The sequence below is a fragment of the Felis catus genome, chromosome B4 (assembly GCF_018350175.1).
Source record: "Felis catus isolate Fca126 chromosome B4, F.catus_Fca126_mat1.0, whole genome shotgun sequence".
NCBI lineage: Eukaryota > Metazoa > Chordata > Mammalia > Carnivora > Felidae > Felis > Felis catus.
The window spans coordinates 125,544,581-125,564,096 of record NC_058374.1 but is presented as its reverse complement, the minus strand read 5'-3'; positions in this window follow the sequence as shown (position 1 = coordinate 125,564,096).

Below are 19,516 nucleotides of genomic sequence, written 5' to 3'. Positions count from 1 at the left end.
TTTCAGTTCATATTCCAATGACTTGTCAGTAGAAATACGGCTCCGCCTCAATGCAGGACAACTGAGAAATGAAGTCTCTGTCTACAAAGCTGCTTCCCAACTCTGTGTTATGGAAGGGGAACCTAAAGCTTTAATGATAGTTAGCTCCCTCTGCCATACTCACTCTTAGTAGATTTTCTATTACTTGCACTCATAGGCATTCTTGGTGTAATAGTGGAATAACAGCATTTGTTGCATGTACTCAGGCAACGTTTATGGTCCCCAAACTTCATTCAGGGCACTGGACCTGGAATCAAGTGCCCTTTATAATAGATGGAAGTCACTTTTCTTACTCTTTTATTACAGAGGTAAGAGTCATACAGGAACCAGTTATCTATAATTACCAGCAATATTTTGAGAAGTTCACGGCATCTTGTTTGGGCTCAATAACAATATGGACATTGAATGAATTCAAAGGAAGGAGAATCTCAATATGAATAGTTCTCCAGGGAGGGTTTCCTGGGCAGAGACCACTGGATAAAGAGGGGTAACACCTTGCAGTTTCCATGAGACTCTGTTTCTTTAAAACAAATGTATTCGTCCCATATAATTATTTATCCAATAAAATACTATTATTCATTCCGTGAGCAAGCATGGTATGGGTGGAAGTACTAAGATTATAGATACTAGATGAGTAAGACATAATCACTGCTCTTGAAATACTCAAAGTGCATGACGAGAGACATAAACCAAGAGTTTCTCTGCTTGCCAAAACCATGGGAGTTTAGAGGAAGGAGCAAGGCGGGTGGAGTGGGGGAAGGCATCAAAAAGGATGGAACTTGGTAAGCTGGACCTTGGAGGAAGTTTAGGAAATTTTCAGTGATGGAAGAAGAGAAGGAATTTTGGGCAAAGCAAATGGCATTACCAAAGGCACAGAGGTGTGCAGATTCATGGCAGACTCACAGAATAGTGAGTAATTGACACTGGGTGTGTATGGGGGTGGGAGGGATGGTGGGAGATTGCATTTGAAAAACAGGCTGGGCCATATGATGAAAGACCTTGAATGGATTCAAGCTGTAAGTTTCAGCTACAAGTTAGAAAACATATGATGAGGGCTTTTGAGGAACTTGCAGAAGACGACGTGAGCAAGGCAACCTCAGATTTGGTTCAGCAGCTCAGTGTTCACATCATTTTGGGTATTTTTGTGTGTGTCTTGCTCAGAATATCAGTGACATTTCCTAGGGTGACCAACTGTCCTAGTTATCCCAGCAGTGAGGGGTTTCCTGGATTTATGACTTTTAGTGCTAAAGGAAGGAAAGTCTCAGGCAAACTGGGATGTTAGTGATCTTACTGCCTACCCTGTCAGTCACAAGATGGCTGCCACAGTCTCAAACATCACACAGAAAACAGGCCATCTTTTCACATACTTCCCTCTTATCAAGAAGAAAATAGTCTTTCCCTAAAGCCCAAGTGAACTTTCCCTTATAACTCAAAGACAGGGTCATATGCCCACCCTTAGTCCAAAGAAGAATGAGATCACTGTAGGTGACTTAGAGCAATTGTGGTCTGTCACCTAGTTTGGGGGCATTGCAACCAGACCTCAAATTGGATCTTGCTGGTACGGAAGAGAGCTGGTTTGTGGATGGGCAACTCATAGTAAATTCCACAAATGCCATGCCGGAGGTTTTAGACTTTATTCTGAAAGCAGTGGATTGTCATCAAACATTTCTAAGCAGAAAGCGATAGGCCATCACTTATATTTTATACTTAGAAGCAATATCATAACTGGATTTGGAACAAGAGTGAGAGAAGAGAGATTGGCCAGCAGGTTACTGCAATAATCCAGACATAAGGTGATAATATTTGAATTAGGACTGTGATTATGGATGTGTACACGGAGTGATGGGTTTGGAAGAAGTGACAGGACATACATCTCACATGTGTGAATGGAAACTGCACAGTGCACAGGTCAGGCTGTGATTGGTCCCATTTGCGCATGAGAAAATACTGGCATGGGTATTGAGGTGACATGTCTAAGTTTCTCCCAGAGGCCAAACATTACCTGCCTACCGAAGTGAACCTCCCATGCTCCCGGAGTGGGGTATCTCCCACCCTCTGGCTCTTGGACACGTTCTACACCAGCTGGCTTGCTCTCCTGGGGCTCCTTCATCTACCTGGCGCCAGGTGGGCGTCAGCCCGGGCAGAAAGCCCTCATTCTCTGTAGTTAGACAGCTTTGTAATGATGACTGCGAGAAGATGTGTTGATTAGCCAAATTGGCCTCAGCAGAAGGAGCAGTAATGTAGACCTCAGAGAAAGGACGTGAGGTCAGCAATGTAAATTCAAGGATTTGCTTCCCACTCCCAAGAATAGCCTTGCATTACTGTATGCGTGGTTTACAAGTGAAATCAACTAATCTCGCAAAGACCTCTGATACTGGAAAGTTAACCCAGTGGGAAATCTAGTTTGGGGTGGTGCATACTGCCTGGTGAGCCACGAACGGGGCTATGAGGGAACTATCTGGTGGATGGTGGCTTTGGTGGCATTGCAGAATGAAAAGAGCAGTTGAGATAAGAATTAGCATGTATTATGTCTGTGTCACAGTCCCATTACTTGCCCTATAGGTCTTAGCTCCTACGGCAATTAGACATTCATAAATGTGATTTCTAAGTTTATGTCCACCTACTCATACAGGGTAAGGGTGTTACCTAGTTTGCTTACCACTGTATTTCCTGAGGCTAGCACAGGACTTGGCACATAGTATTTGCTCAATAAATATTTGTTGAATTAATTTTTTTATTAAATGACTGCTCCGTGTCAGTTACTACATCATCTCTTTGAAACCTTCCCAAATCTCCATAACATAGACAATGAAAATGAAATTCTTTCTTTTTTATAGACAATGAAACTGAGAATCAGAGCTGCAGAGTGAGTTAACTGTGGTCCTATATTTAGTTCCGAGATCCCATGCTCTTTTTCCTCTAAATGTTGTTTGGATTTTCATTTCATATAATGCTCTTTCTCAGTGCAGAGAAACCCAGTGTTGGTTTAGTCCTACCACACACTTTATAGATGAGAAGCTCTAAGCCCAGACAGGCCAAGCATCTTGTCCAAGGCAAATTAGTGCTCAAGTGAAACGTAGCTCAGAGTTGTTTTCAATCAGACCTTGAAGCTCCTTTAAGATAAGGCAGCCACTAATTCAGAAAGAGCCAGGGCTTGTGGGTTGGATTTGACCTACCTCTACAGTGTTGCTGGATGTCTGCATAGCAGAAAGGCATGAAAAATCTCATCCAATACAAGTTTCAAAATCCTCACTGTTGTTTTCTGGTACTCAGCTTTCACTGCATAGCCTGCCTTTTGAATGAAGGGAAGGCAGGCCTCAAGCTTTTGGAAAGCCACTGCAAATTTGCTGCTAAAAACTTCCAGGTTGGGATGCAATCTGGACTCTGCTAAAGTACTTAAGCTAATAAAGGTCTAACGCTTCTTCCAGACTCTATACAACCGCCTCACTGGCTCAGCGTGCACAAACCCACAGGAGAACGCAGTGTCCGTGGCTTGGACAGCCCCACACACGTGATTCTGGCCAAAGCACTGCAGCAAGGCCAGAACCCTTTGCACCCCCACCTCCCGCCCCCATGTTATCACTCCACTTTCTTCCCCAACATGCTACCTAAGCCTCTGCTCCAAAAATTCATTTGTATGTCCCTGAATTTCAAGCAGGGAAGTATGTTACCTGCATAAGGTTAAGCTTGCAATTCAGCTGAAAGCATTGAGGACACCTCAGGTTGAGTTGCTATTTGCTCATCTTCTACTTCCTGAGCTAGGCTCCTTCTCCGTGACAGGGGCTGTGCCAGGCCCAGCTCCTGCCTGTGGGGCCCTCGCCGTCAAGTGGGCAAAGGAGCTGCATCACACAGCCAGTGTGGTCTTGTGTTATTTCTTTGTAACTCACTGAACGTTGTCCTTCTCTGTGGCCTGGTGTTGTCCTCTGGCTAACACAAAGATGACTGCTCCAATCCACACATGACCACCCCCGGGGGACGAGGGAGCATCTCTCTCAGTAGACTCCCTTACAAACAAAAATTTTATTTTCCTGAAGTCTGAACAAAATACTCCCTTGGTCTCAGTGGCCCAACTTGTGACACATGTTCATTTCTGAAGTGGGAGATAGCATAATATGATTGACAGAGACCTAATTTCCTTTAAAAACAAAGAGGGGGGGAGTATCTTTTCCTTGCAACCCAAAACGCCAGAACTTGCTAGAAAAAGCCGTTTCATTTTCCATTTTTAGATTTCTGCCAGAGCATTGCTGCTTTATTCAATTGATTCCCCGTGGTCCCCATTTTCATTGTCATCATCATCGTTATCATCATCATCTGGAAGGTGGATGTTTTAAACAAATGAATCACGAAGGAGAAAATCTATGACAATTGCATGACAGATTTCTTGCTAATAGATAATTCACAATTTCTCATTTCCATTCTTTTTTGGACTTTATCCTAAAGGCAATGGGATGTCATCAAACATTTCTAAGCAGAAGGTGATAGATTGGCTCTCATTTATGTTAAATGACTCACGTGGGTCAAAGCTGATGGGAAGCCAAAGTAATTAAGACACCCTCATAGGACTAGCAGTTTAAATCTGTGTGAGGCAGACTGTCTTGAATAGGCCTGCCTGCCAGACATGTGGACCAATCCAGGATCGCAAAGATGGCCCCAAGGTGCAGGTTTCATGAGCAGTAATCCTCTCCCCAGGCCCAGCAGCCTCTGGTTGCTAACCATTGGTGACTCACACAGTGCAGTGCAAGAGATGGCCACAGGTCACATCTTTGTACCAAAAGGAAAGAGAACACCTCTCTTACACTCTTCAGGGTGTTGGGGCTGGGATTTTTGAGTAGCCAAGTAGGGTTCGAGCCTGTTTCCTGCTTCTTGCTTCTGGCTAGGACAGGCCAGAAGCTGTGAAGGGGATTCAGACCCTTGAGGAAACCTTCTCCTCCGTGGCCTTATCCCTACCCTTCAACCACCTCCCCACATACCCACATCTGTCAGAGTGAGCTTCTGAGTGTTATACTTACTAGAGCAAAAGTTCCTAAAGTGAGGACTCACCTAATTATGTGTCAGTGGCTAGGACCACTGTTGGGATAAATTACATTTTAACTAAGCAATTATTTTGAAGTGTTCAGTTTTTTAGAGATCAGTATGATGTCCATGAAAGTTAGTGGACTGACTACTTTAAAGTACTCATCTGATCCAAAGAAGAAGGCTGGGGTCAGAAGAAGCCTTGAGTTTACGGAGCATTCCCAAATTTCTAATAAAGTGACTTTAAAGGTAAGTCACTTCTACATTCTAAGCCTTCGGTTTCCTCACCTATGAAATGAAAATAAGACTTTTTCTCTCTTTAAGATAGTGAGGGAGAGGGTAAAATGCATGATGGGCGTTGAGAAGGGCACTTGGGATGAGCACTAGGTGTTGTATGTAAGCGATGAATCATGGGAATCCACCCCCCAAATCAAGAGCACACTGTATACACTGTATGTTAGCTAACTTGGCAATAAATTATATTAAAAAAAGAATTCAATGAGATAAGGTATCTAAAACTCCTATGGCTCATGATTTTTATTCATCTGAGAGGCTCACGTCTCTCCTCTGCAAGTCTCTGTTTTCTTACTTGTGAAATGGAAGTGATATAATCTGACTTACTTGCTATAAACAAGAAATGCAGAAGCCTCTTGTAACCTGTAAAGCCTGATGCACTCCTGAGCACTTGGTTACCAGGTTGATGCTCTGAGAGGACCAACCCAAGGTATACCTGTAGTCCAGGAGTTGGCTGAGATGAGGAATGTTCTTGAGAATTAGTCTTACCAAGAAGCCAGCTGCTGTCTTTTCTCCTAGAACTAATCTACACTGCAAAGGTTCTCTGTTCAGAGCACAGTCTTGAAGGCCATTGTCTTCCAGACTTATTCAACTATAGCAGATGGGCCCCAGCAAATGGCCCTCACATGCCTCCTCTTGTTGGTCAGGGATTTCAGTAAGCTGAGGTTTGTTAATGGCGTTTTCTTTTCTGTCAATGTGTTGTTTTTTTCCCTAAAGAAAAATAAATAAATAAAAGAACGCAATATTTAAAAATTCAAGTCAAAGTGTCCCCTCCCTTTGAGACTTCCTGTCCATAACTGAAGCCATGAAGCCATCTTCCTAAAATTAGCAAAGCATTCCTTTTGCCACAAAACAACAGGCCCTTTAAAAAAAAAAAAAAAGGGCTATTTCCTTTTTGGATGGGGATTTATGTAAGAGGATCAGACAGGGGAAAAAATGAGCTTTCATCCAGCTTCAGCAGTAGCTTCCCCATTTGTCCAAACTTGGCTGGCTGTTGGGATTATACGGCATTCATTCAGGCAAGGACCGCTCAGAGACAAAAACTGAGGTCAGATGAAGCCAGATGCTTTAGTTCTGACTCTCAACTTTGAGTGTCCAGTACTATCACCTAGAACGCTTGTTAAAACACAGACTGCTGGGTCCCAACCCCCAGAGTCTCTGGTCAGAAGGTCTGGGATGCCTGGGAAATTGCATTTCTAACAAGTCCCCAGGTTATGTTGATGTTACTGGTCTGGAAACTGTACTTGGGGACCACATCTCTGAGTTAACAGTTTTCAGTCCCCAGGAAAATTTCTAGAGAAGTTATTGTGGCCAGAATCACTGTGGCTGGTGGTTGACTTCCAGTTTCCTGGCATTGGAGGGCATGGCTGCACAATCTGGGTGTTTGCTTTCCATTCTGGTGTGGACCTCTCAGCCCAGGCAAGGTGTGCTCTTGTGGCTCTCAGGCTGGTCTCCCTGTGTCCCAGTTTCTGTTACCCTCCATGGGAGGCTCTGATCTTTTCTTTCCTCTTAAGAGGCTATGTGAGAAATATAGAAGGATCAACACAGGTTTTGGTATCAATCAGATGAACATGTATATGAAACCAGGTTCCCCTGTTTATTGGCTATGCGATCCCAAGCAAGTGAAATAACTTTCCTGAGTCTGTTTACTTGTCATCAAATATGAATAATAATAGTACTCTATTGTAGTGGTCTACAAACCTGGCTGAGGTCCCTCTCCTCTCCCACATCTATTTCCCCTTAATAGTTCCCCTTCTTGGTAAATGACATCTCTACTCAACCATCTATCCAAAGACCCCTAGGAGCAACTTTGGCACCTCTCTCTCTCTCTCTCTCTCTCTCTCTCTCTCTCTCACTTTCCATATCTGATCAACCACCGTGTTCTGTCCATTCTACTTTCAAAGTGTACCTTGGCCCTGAATACTCCTCTCCACTTCCATTGTCCCTGCCCTACAACCTGCCATCCCCACCAAGCCATCCTTAACCCAAACTTGACCGCACAAAAAAAATAATTTTTGACCTATCTTACCAGTTCTCATTTCATGTAGGCTAAAGAATAAAGCCCATAGCATGGACTACAAAAGGCCTACCAAGTCTTCTGTTCCGGCCTATTACTAGATGAACACCTCATTCACTATTCCTTTGATTCTCTGAGGTGCACTCAGAGGAGCTGGCCTTGGGATCTTTGAATATGTCAAGTACTTTCCTGCCTCAGGGCCTTTATGCGTGTTCTTTACTTTGTCCTGTATGCTTTCCTCCCCATTGTCTTTCCAGGCATGCTCCTGCTTCAGGGCATTTATACCATCTGTTCTTCTGCCTGCATTCTTGTATTCCCAGATTTTCTAGTGGATCTTTCCTTCACTTTATTTGGGCCTGTTCACATATCACATTCTCAGTGAGGCCTTCCTGTCTAAAATACCACCCAACCCATTGCTGTTAGTCTGCTCATCCTGCTTGATTTTCTGTGTAGTCATTAACAGAAATTGACATATTATATGCATGTTTGCTTATTAACTGTCTCCTGAATCAGAAGGTAGCCTCCATGAGGGCAGAGATTTTGCCTGCCTTGTTAACTAATATAACCCCAGGAACTAGAATAGGATCTGGCATGTGATTTATGCTCGACAAATATTTAATGAATGATTGAATGGATGGATGGGTGCATATATGTACATGACAATGATTGTTAGTGATATCTCTGGTAAAAGTCACCTGGACTGGTCCCTAACCTTGGAATTCTTTCTCACATACCCACTGCCAAAAGAGATATTCTAAGCATAATTTGGACATTTGGGCACAATTCCTAAACCCTTATCTGGGATCATTTTATCATGTGAGCTGTGATAACTTACTTCTGCTTGCACAGGACACATGCCTATGTTTGTGACATAGCATGCTTATGGATCTCAGTTAGCTCGGCTCCCAACTGGCCTTTTGCAGGAAGAGGCAACTCCTTCAGGTGTGAGAGGAGTCCCTAGCCCCTCTGACTCTACCTGCCAATTTCAGTATGACATTCATGACAAAGAAGTCATCCAAAGAAGAAAGTGCTTCAGTGTAAGATTGAAAGCCATTTAGTCTTTCCTCTTGAAGCCCTGGCTCAGTTTCAAGCCATAGACTGATGTCAGAATGTCTTCATGTCAGGGAAATCTAGAAACACATTAAACATCATATGCATCATGGCCTAGGCTATGGTTGACCCCACCCAAGAGTAGCCAGGACAGAGGTTCATCAGAAGCCCAGGAATGAGGTTAGCCAATCACATTCTCACTCTTGGGACTTGGAATTGGAAAACGTGGAGAAAATCAGGTTGGAAATGGAACTTAAACAGATGTAATAAATACACCCATGAGGTAGACTGGGAAGCATAAGGAATCATAACTAAGCTGAGTCTAAGAGGTATCCAGTACTAAGATTAAGGTAGAGGACACAGAGGGAAAAGAGGAAGAGGTAGTTAGTTTGCAGTGGGTAAAGTGAGACACACAAATAGAAGCAGAAATGGGGAGTGTAGCTGAGTCACCTCAGTTGATGAGCTCCAGGGAGAAGATCTAGAAACTTGTGTTCTACACTCTAGTAGGTAACATCCCATGTAGAGATTGTGGACATGCATGCCACCATGGAGCTGGTCATTCATGGCTGGCTGTCCTTTCAAGTGGAGAGATGGTGTCATCCCTCTGGGATGTAGGGAAATTCTCTGCAGAAGAGGGCACTGTAAGTCAGTCATCAACACTTATAGTCCCAGGGGGAAGTTGCATTCTGGTAAGAAAGAATGGGCCAGGGCACCAGCAATATCACACTAAAGATTCAGTAACATGATAAAATAGAGATGTTTCCATAAATGTAATATAACGCACATGTAATGCCAAAAACTTTGGCCCTCAAAAACAATCAAATTTTGAAGGACATTTCTTGACACAGGAACATATTATTAAAATAATATGGGACTGAATGTACATACGGTTACATATGTCCACCCCATGTATATGAAAATAGAGAAGACTAGATGGAAATAATCAAAAATACTTACGGCAGTTATCTCTTGGTATTAGAGCCCATTTTTATATTATCTCAATACAATTTTGTCTCCACATTTTTACAACGAATTTTTTTACCATTATTCTCAAAAATATATACAATAAAAATGTAAAAAGAAACGGTGATGAGTTAAGGTTACTTTTTAAAAAATTGGCCATGTTTTCCACACACGGAGAGGCTGACAAGAAAAGCCTTGGCTTGTGTTTCTCAGGGCAGGAAATGGTGGAGTAAGAAGATTGACTCTGAGCTGGAGGTCTGAGGTGGTGGTTCGAAAATTTGATTATGACTTCTTTCCTCAGTTAGTATTAAAGTTAAATAGGGTGACTCCATCACCTTCTTTAGCAGAAGGTGGTAAGTGCTAACAGTGATACAACCTCTGATGTTCCTTCTTATTTCTGGCCACCAAACAGCCTCTCAAAGACAAGTGAGATCCAAAAGTCAGTCTTAGTTGATGAGGTAAACTGTTAGTGTATCTTTTACACCTTCCTTCTATCCTCCCACCTCTGCTGGTCCCCTGCCTTCTTTCTCCCTCTCCCTCTTTCCTTGTCCCCCTTCTATTCCCCATCTCTTCCTGCATATCCGTCACCTCCTTTTCTTTTCCTTCTGCAACAAACTATCTTTGGTAACTATCTTTCATGAGCCAGAAGAGAGCCAAGGTCATCTTCCCAGTAATTCAACCTCCCAGCACACAAGGAATGATATCAACAGCCTTGTTAAAATATCTTATTTTACTTAATATTTTATACCTCTATCCAGAGGTATACTTCTCTTCCAGAGAAGATTTTAGACCCGGATACATTACACACACCAGGGAAAGGTAAAAATCACTGTGTATCCAGATAACAACATATTTACTGAATATGTAAATTTTCTTTGTTTGTAGTTAGACAGTAAAATAAGATGGTTTTTTTATTTTTATTTTTATTTTTTATTTTTGGGACAGAGAGAGACAGAGCATGAACGGGGGAGGGGCAGAGAGAGAGGGAGACACAGAATCGGAAACAGGCTCCAGGCTCTGAGCCATCAGCCCAGAGCCCGACGCGGGGCTCGAACTCACGGACCGCGAGATCGTGACCTGAGCTGAAGTCGGACGCTTAACCGACTGCGCCACCCAGGCGCCCCAATAAGATGTTTTAAGTGTGGTTTCACTTATGGTCCCTGATGACCTGCCATGATTCATAAATAAATGAGAAAGTATAAAATTAATAGTAGGAGTAAAAGAGGAAGGAAGGAAGGAATTTATAGCAAGGAACTGATAGGGATCCAAGATTGACATTGAGAAAGTAGGTTACAAAAAGACCTTTCCCTTGCTATGACTGGCTACAAACTCAGCTTCAATTTTAGTGGCCAATAAAAGGGGAGGGAAGATTAATAGTGACAATTACACATTTCACCAAGTGTATGCAATAAAAACTGACCTGTTTTTCAGCGGTAGAACTCTGTTTAGTATTGAAAGGAAAAAGGACCCCAACTCTGGATGTAATGAACAAGGTCATCCACAGTAACCTGACAGAAGACATAATTTTAAATGTCATAGGTTTGTAGCTTCCTCAGTATGGCCTGATGGCAGTCCAGCTAAGGCCCTCATGTAGTGCAGCTCAGGTCCCCAGCATCCTGTTAATCCGGTTTCATTTGCGACAAATTTCAGAACTGGAAGAACAGTGTTGAAATATATCTCTTAGGGGATTTTTATTGTCTTAAGCCCAATTTATGTACTCATTTTTTCATTCAGAAACACTTATTGGGTACCAAATCACACCAGACATTGTGCTAAGTGCTGTAGCAACAGAATGGGTTCTTGGTGATGAACAATATGAGACTTAACAGTGACTTCTCAACAACAGAAAGTAAGGTCATTTGAAGCATCCCTTCACCTATGCATCTAACCATCCATTCAATTGTTTGTTCTCTCTGCAAATATTTATTGAGTTCTTGGTATACGTCAGGCACTGTGTTAAGTGCTAGGGTCAGAAAGATGAATAAGACAGGTTCCTGCCTTCAAAGAGTCACTGCCTAATGGAGGAGAAAACTCATGTTACTCATGTTCAGCATGATGCTATAGCAAAACCAGGTACTAAGTACTATGCGTGCTCAGAGGGGACAAATGAACTCATAGGCAACTTTTCCAGTAATAAATCCTCAGAGAGGGAACTTCTGTGACTGGAAACTTTCCTTAGGTAGAGGGTGGATGGTGGTGGAGGCAGAGATGAAATGAAAAAGAGTTTAGAAAGGAATGAGGGCAGCTTGGAATGCAAGAATTAACATCTTAGTCCTAGAGGTGGGTGAATTTGGGCTTGAGGACACCTCTCCCATTTAGGAGATTTGGATACGGGGCCTGAGGGGGATCCAACACAACCATATGAATCCATGAGGTTCAGGAAAGGTAATGCTTGTGCAGTATTTAACACAGCACCCAATTCAAAGTATCCATTCAGTACTCTCTACCTGTGTTGTCATTTGGTCATATCTGCTTTGTATAGGAGTATTGTTTAGGCATCAAATAGGATTTGGATACTAGATACTTGTGCAGAGCCCCTCATGAGGACAGAAATAGTCTTGATCTTAGAAGTACTGGAGTCCAGGAGAACAAAGAGAGGGTTCCTGGAGGGGGTGTGGGGGGGATGGGCTAAATGGGTAAGGGGCATTAAGAATCTACTCCTGAAATCGTTGTTGCACTAGATGCTAACTAATTTGGATGTACATTAAGAAAAAAATAAAATTAATTAAAAAAAAAGAAGTACTAGAGTCCAGGTGATGAAAGTTCAGCAAAGTGGGAAATGTGGTCAGAAGGTCACATGGCCTTCATGCGTCCTCAGATGGACAGCACGTGCTACGGCAAAGAGAGCCGAACATGGTCTCCTTTGTGGAGTGTTGGGAGCCTGTCTTACTCAGAACAGAGCTTGTGTGCAATGTGGGTGGTCTACAATCCCAAGACTTATTTTCAACAGTAGCCTCATCAATCTACTTTGGTGGTTTGTATTTGAAATATTGATCTCCTTGGGGAAAATGAGTCAGCTCAGCATAATATTTTTTTGTAAACTTTGACCCTGATGAATTTCGAAGAATGCCAGTTTCTTTACCAAGCTTTCTGAATTGAGAAAACAGATCATCTATGTATATATAATAGTAATAATAATATTATCCATTATTAATATTAATCCTATAAGGTATAATTAATATTATAATTATAATTAAGAATATGTGATATTATATATTGCATATAATATATTAATAATAATAGCATCTAACTTATTGGATAATAATATCTAACCTGTGTGTCAGGAAATGTATTTATATATTATATATATATATTATTCATTGAATTCTTGCAGTATCTCTATAAAGGGGTTTTTTTTAGATGAACAGACTGAGGCACAAAGGTGCTAAGTCACTTGCTCAAGGTCACAGAGCGGGTAAACTTTGGGCTGGAATTAAATTTAGACAGTCTGGCTGGAGGCTAGCTCTTAATTGTTAGGCCTTGGTATATCTATGTCTGTACCTATACATGTAATGTATATCTATCTGTATCTGTATCTATAGCTGTATATAGATAGATAGATCTGTAGCTATCTATCTATCATCTATCACTAAATAAAGTGTTTGTAAAACTCAATACTGTGGCTAATACATGGAGGAGTTCAACAAATGGCAGCTGTCATCAGCAGTAGTCTATGTAGTTATGTCTATGGTTGTGTTTATCCCCTGGCCACAGGCTCTGTAGAGCAGTGGTGAGGGAAACGGAGTCCAGAGGCAGAGCTGCCTGAGCTCAGTCCCAGCTCCGCCACTAAATATGTGGGTGATCTTGAGTGAATTTACTTTGTGCCCTCATGTGGAAATTGGAGATAAAATATTATCTGGCCTGGTGGTTATTGTCATGATTACACAAGGACAATGTTCACACTCTTGTAAGTGTATGTCAGCATTACTATCCTAATCAGTGATAACCCAAAGTGTGGGAACCAAGCCTCTCCAAGCTGGTCAAGGAGTTGCTCCTTCGGTGGCCAATGGAACTCAGGGACCGATGGCACTGGGGGGTAACCTTGCCGCTCTTGGGGAGTCTCACACATGCTCTGGCTCACTTTGAGAAATGAAGGTAAGCCATTTCGGTCTGGCCCCGTTTCCCCCACCCCCCATGGGAAAGCGATGTGTCAGGCCAGCCACGCAGGTCACTGGGTACAGATGCCCCTCAGCCTTTGAAGACCTGAAGCGATGGGAATTGAAAAGACAGGCGCCCCACTGGGCAACGGTTCAGCTAAAAGTTCACATCGCTGCACATCTGAGAACTTCCTGACCGGCCGCCCTGGTGTCAACGGGGTCTGAACCCCTCCTTGTCTCCAGCCCTGACATGGACTTGTGAGCGAATGCTTGCGTTCACAAGACAGCACAAGGCATCAATGGGCTGATTATGTCAAGACATTTGAAGACAAAGCAAAATGGAACTTCAAAAGACTTGGGAAGGCCGGGAATCTCCTTCCAGAAGTCAGAAAGTTCAGTTGTTGCTAAAATTCCCATATTGGGCTCACATATTGGCTTTGAAATTACAACTCAGATGGCAAATAAAATTCTTTCCTGTATTTACACGTTGGATGAAACTGTTTCACCTTCTAACTCTTGTTCAGAAGATATTTATCTTTTTCATGAGGAAGGCTTCCCTTTTGAGTGCCACTGCTACATCGATATTACAACATTCACTGTGCTTTCGTACATATGTGCATGTGCATATTTATACACATACATTTTTCCCCTCTAAAGTGGAAGGAAGGGATGGGGGATGGAAACCTTAATACATCTTTATTATTATTATTATATAGAGGATTGCATGTTCCTTGGCCTTTGAAAAGGAAATTCTTTCCAGCTATTTAGCTTGGCAAGTCTAGAAAAAAGGCACACAGAATCTAATGAAAGGATTTTTTTAAGGAAGGAAAGGATTCTGTGAAATGGATTTTAATAAAGGCACTTAGGAAATATAACTCAATCTAAAATATATTCTTAAGAATATACTTCCTGCCTATTTATTCTCTTTAAAAAATGAATAGTGTATTTCACTTTTACACATAGACATGTGCAATTTCCTGGTTGGGGAATGATATCAAGAGGCTGTTCTGAAGTGGAACAGGTTTAGAGAAAGCTCTTACTGTAAAATAAAACACAGATACAATAAATCATTTTTTTTTCTTTTTACTCTTTTTTTTTTTTTTTGCACTATAAACAACAACAACAACCAGTGACATACTACTTTTCTTCACACTCATATGGATTTTAGGAAATTATTGCCTTTTCCCCCGGAGAAATAACTCGCAGATGACAAGCAAGTACCACGTTACAAAATCTGCAAATCCCAGAGGTCTACAGCTTAAAGACAAACATATAGCTTAATGGATTAAAAGGCTAAAACTCACTTAGACCAAAAAATAGAAATTTTCCAGATATTCCAGAAGCCCTTCACATGTGTTCCCTTCCCCTCCAAAAACAACCCCTATCTTGACTTTCAGAGTAATCACTTCCCTGTGTCGTTATGATTTTGTTACCCACGGGTCCATTCTTAGCACTGCAGTTTATTCTTACTCACTCTTAAAAATTTGATAAGTTTAAAGTTTTCTTTTGATCGCTGGTTTTCCTTCCATCCCTTGCTTTTGCATATAATTTATCTGTTAAAGATCTTTGGTGGTTTGACCTGTGGAATTTCCTACTTGTCTGGATTTTGCTGATTGGGTACTTATGGTGCTGTTCAACATGTTTCTCTGTCCTCTCTGTAATCTTCAAATCAGAAGCTGGATCCAGAGACCAATAAAACTTTGACTCAGTCATTTTGGCAAGACTGCAGGAAGTGGCATGTTATTTCATTAGATAGCATATGTCTGGTTGTCTCTCTTTCTATTATGTCAACAGCCATTGAGGCTCATTGCCTAGACCTATTAATTTGTTGGAGATTGAGAATTGGTGACACGTTAACTTAACATTTTATTTTACTTTATAGTTGGAATAATTTATAAGGGGACACATCCCTCATCTATTATTTGGTTATGTGGTTGTATAGTTTATATCTAAAAGCTAGGACAAATGCTTGATTCTTTTTCTTTACCTGTTTTCAACACAATAAATTGGTTCTTTATGATCCTCAGAAGTGCCTAATTTGATTTTTTAGAAAATATGTCATTTGGGGCATCTGGGTGGCTCAGTTGATTAAGAATCTGACTCTTAATTTTAGTTCAGGTCATGATGTCACGGTTTGTGGGTTCCAGCCCGGCATCTGGGCTCTGAGCTGACAGTGCAGAGCCTGCTTGGGATTCTCTCTCTCCTTCTCTCTCTCTCTCTCTCTCTCTGCCCCTTCCCTGCTCAGTCCTCCCCCTCAAAATAAATAAATAAACTTTTAAAAAGCGTAGAAAATGTATCATTATGACTCATGAATTTTAATATATTTAACAGGTGTAAATACATTATATTTCTTATTTTTATTCAAACTTAAGTTGTCCCATTTTTGGCCACTAGAAATTTCTTAACATTGGCAGCTGAATCCTTTAGACATGACCTGATTAGTCTTTGACAGCATCTTTTCTCTTCGGTAGGACAAAATGTCCTAGGTTCATCTTGCGTAGGTCCTACCTCAAACTTGGAATTAGCTATTTCTCCAAGAAACTGCGGTTTCTTATAATAGAAAATTATATTTGAAGATCACAATCTGGGCACTACAGATGCTTATTGCAACTACATTAGTCATATTTCTAGACATTTTGGTGGATTTATATATTTAAATATAATGTAGGGGTGCCTGGGTGGCTCAGTCAAACATCTGACTTCAGCTCCGGTCATGATCTCACAGTTCGTGGATTTGAGCCCTGAGTCTGGCTCTGTGCTGAGAGCTCAGAGCCTGGAGCCTGCTTTGAATTCTGTGTCTCCCTCTCTCTCTCTCTGCCCCTCTTCTGTTTGTGCTCTGTCTCTTTCCATCTCTCAAAAATAATAAATAAACATTAAAAAATAAAAAAATAGCTTGTAAATTCATAATAGTGTTTCCAATTCAAACTCAGAGTTGTGGGATTTTTACCTAATTTCTTCCATATCATGTATGTGTCTCCTTTCTTTCATACCAACAGCCTTGGTCCTCAAGGACACAGCGAACAAGAGAATTGAAATATTCCATCATTATTCATTTTCTTTATCCCACATTACATAACTGCACATGCAATAGTCAGGATAACAATACTAATACTGCCACTACCAATTATAATTATCAAAAGCAGTTTTTTTTTTAATTTTTTTATTTTTTTTAATTTTTTTTTTTAATTTTTTTTTTCAACATTTATTTATTTTTGGGACAGAGAGAGACAGAGCATGAACGGGGGAGGGGCAGAGAGAGAGGGAAACACAGAATGGGAAACAGGCTCCAGGCTCTGAGCCATCAGCCCAGAGCCTGACGCGGGACTCGAACTCCCGGACCGCGAGATCCTGACCTGGCTGAAGTCGGACGCTTAACCGACTGCGCCACCCAGGCGCCCCTCAAAAGCAGTTTTGTTTTTTTTTTTAACTGAAGGTTCACTTTCACTTAGGGTATATAAAGTCACAGGAGGACATCACTCACACCATTACAACAACGATAACAAGCCATATAACCTACAAAGTTGTATTTTTAGTCCAGTAGGGATATGAGGTCTCAGCACAACCAGATAAGCTGAATTTCAAGATATGAGACACAGAATGTTTTACCTTTGGCAGAATGAAGGAGGAAGAGATAGTAACCCTAGGAGTGGGCAAGAGCAGCTAAAATTGTAACTTCTTAAATGTCAGGTGTGGGCTAGCATGACAATGTAGGAGTCTCAGACACAGGGGAGTCCTATATGTACTCAGCAACTCTTTCCATTAGTCTGCACTGAATGCTTATGAGAAAGATCAGTCAGAGGAAAGGATATCTGAGAGTCAGATTCCACTCTTCCTCCGTGAGGATGAGTGGACTCTGCAAAAATTTGAAGGTGGAGCAGCACTGCTTGGGATAGCCTATCCATACCCTGGGCCCTGATCAGCAGCCATGATGAGACAAGGAGAAAACTGCCCCCTGCTTCAAGGCAGATGGCTGCAACAGGAGAAGGGGTAGAAAACAAGCCCTCATTGGCAGCACTGCTACTGGAAAAGGGACAGAAAACTCACCTACACCCAGGATGCTGTCATGATGAAAAGCAGAGGTCTGTTGCCAGTGGGTGTGGACAGGAAAATCACTCTCATCCAAGCACCTCTACTATTGTAAGGCAAAGTTTGAAGGCAACGTGGAGAGGTGGGAGTTGCAGGGATATTGAAAAGGGCAAACTTTTAAAAACCCACTTAGACCATTTACATTTAGTGTAAATATAATTAAAGTTGAACTTACCACTTAAAATATGTTATTCTACTTTATTTATTCTGCTGTAAAGTGGGGCCCAAATGTCTGAGGGTAATCTATGTTTTTGCTTGATAAGTTAATGACTATTCTTAGGTGGATGCCTAAGGGATTTTTATCTTTTTTTGTCCAATCTAGTAATATTTCTTGTTATTGCTCTGTATGTATTAATATCCTCTTTCAATATGAGGCACACAATGCACTCTTTCAATATGAAGTTTCAAATGTTATTTAATTTCAGGAAACTTTTCTTGAATTACAGTTTTTAGAATTTGTTCTGTTTCCTTGTTTTGGTTTTCTTCCCAGGGAACTCTGGTTATTCATATATTAGAGCTTCTTTAGTATCTTCAACATTTGTCATGTTCTTTGGAATACTTTCAGCTCTTTCTCCATTTATTTTTTATTTTAAAAACGTCTCTCCTGTCACCTTCTATTTCTCTTGAAGCATCGCTTGTTGTGTTTCCTTGTCCTGTGCTTCTTATAATTCAGCCTTTCCTAAAATAATTTGTTCTCTTATTTTTAATTGCTACTTTTTTTCTAATTATGATTTATTTTGTTCATCTTCTCTTACATCATTTTCTTAAAGTCTTTTACTCATTTTGAAATAATAGATTGCAGTTTTAATCTGCTTTATGAATATGTCTTTCTGGCATGTTTTCATTTTCCATTTTACATATGGCTTAGTCTTCTTTTTCTTAAAATAACTTTTCATGGACCTTGACCTCCTTTCTACTGCTTATTTTTATGTGAAATTGGTTTTTGCTAATTTTTAGAGGAAGGCGGCTTTCTTCAGACAACATTTTTAACTTCACAGATATCATTCCTCTGTGGTTTTTAATGTAGTGTTAAAAAATATAAAGATTTTATTTCAGATATTTGTTGGTTTTTTTTTCCCCTTCCTCTTCCATTTTTATCTGAACCTTACTTTTCCTCATCCCTATTGTCTCTGACCTGCTAGATTTGATTTCACTCTCAGCATTTTTTCCCAATGTGGGGCCTTGTCCTGAAATGGAGAAGTGGCTGTCAGTTTAAAAACTTCACAGGGGCTGAACTGTCCCGGGATTTTTAGTTCTTACTGTGGACCTTTTACACACCCCCATTCCAGTGGGAAAACTACTGGAACATCTACTCCAGCTACTTCTCTCAAAGTACTTCTCTGTGCTTCTTGATGAACACCTGTTTGGCTATTTGGGGTTTCCCTCTTCTTAAGTGCTTCAGTTATCCTATTACTTCCTCTGCTCTTCCAGCTCAGATGTTGAGACAACAAAGATCTTATGGGTCTATTGGCATTTTTCCATCACCCACTGTATTTTCAGGTCTGAAAGTATACCTTGTCACCCGATTTTTGTAAATGGAGTCCATGGGTATTGATTCATATCTAGCAGCTTTATGGAAATTTGAGTTCTGGAAGCTATACATCCACTGTTACCACCCTCTTCTCAGAATTCCTTGCCCATTTATTCTTAAATAGCTGCTGAATAATTCTCTGAGAACTTTTGTCTTTATTGAACATGTATGGTTGAATTACTTCCTCTTTTTCTAACTAGCCCATACTTCTGGGGGGAATTCATTCATTCATTAGACATTCCCCGAGTCCCTACCACAGTGCACTAGGCACTGGAGATACAAAATTGAACATGACACAATTAGATCACAGTCTCGGGGTGTGAGCTGTGAAATGGTGACGTGCATGAAGGAAGGACCAAAAAAAGCGAGTGAATGGAGTGGTTATCATAGACCTAATGGACCTGGCATTTCTGTGGAGAACAAAAC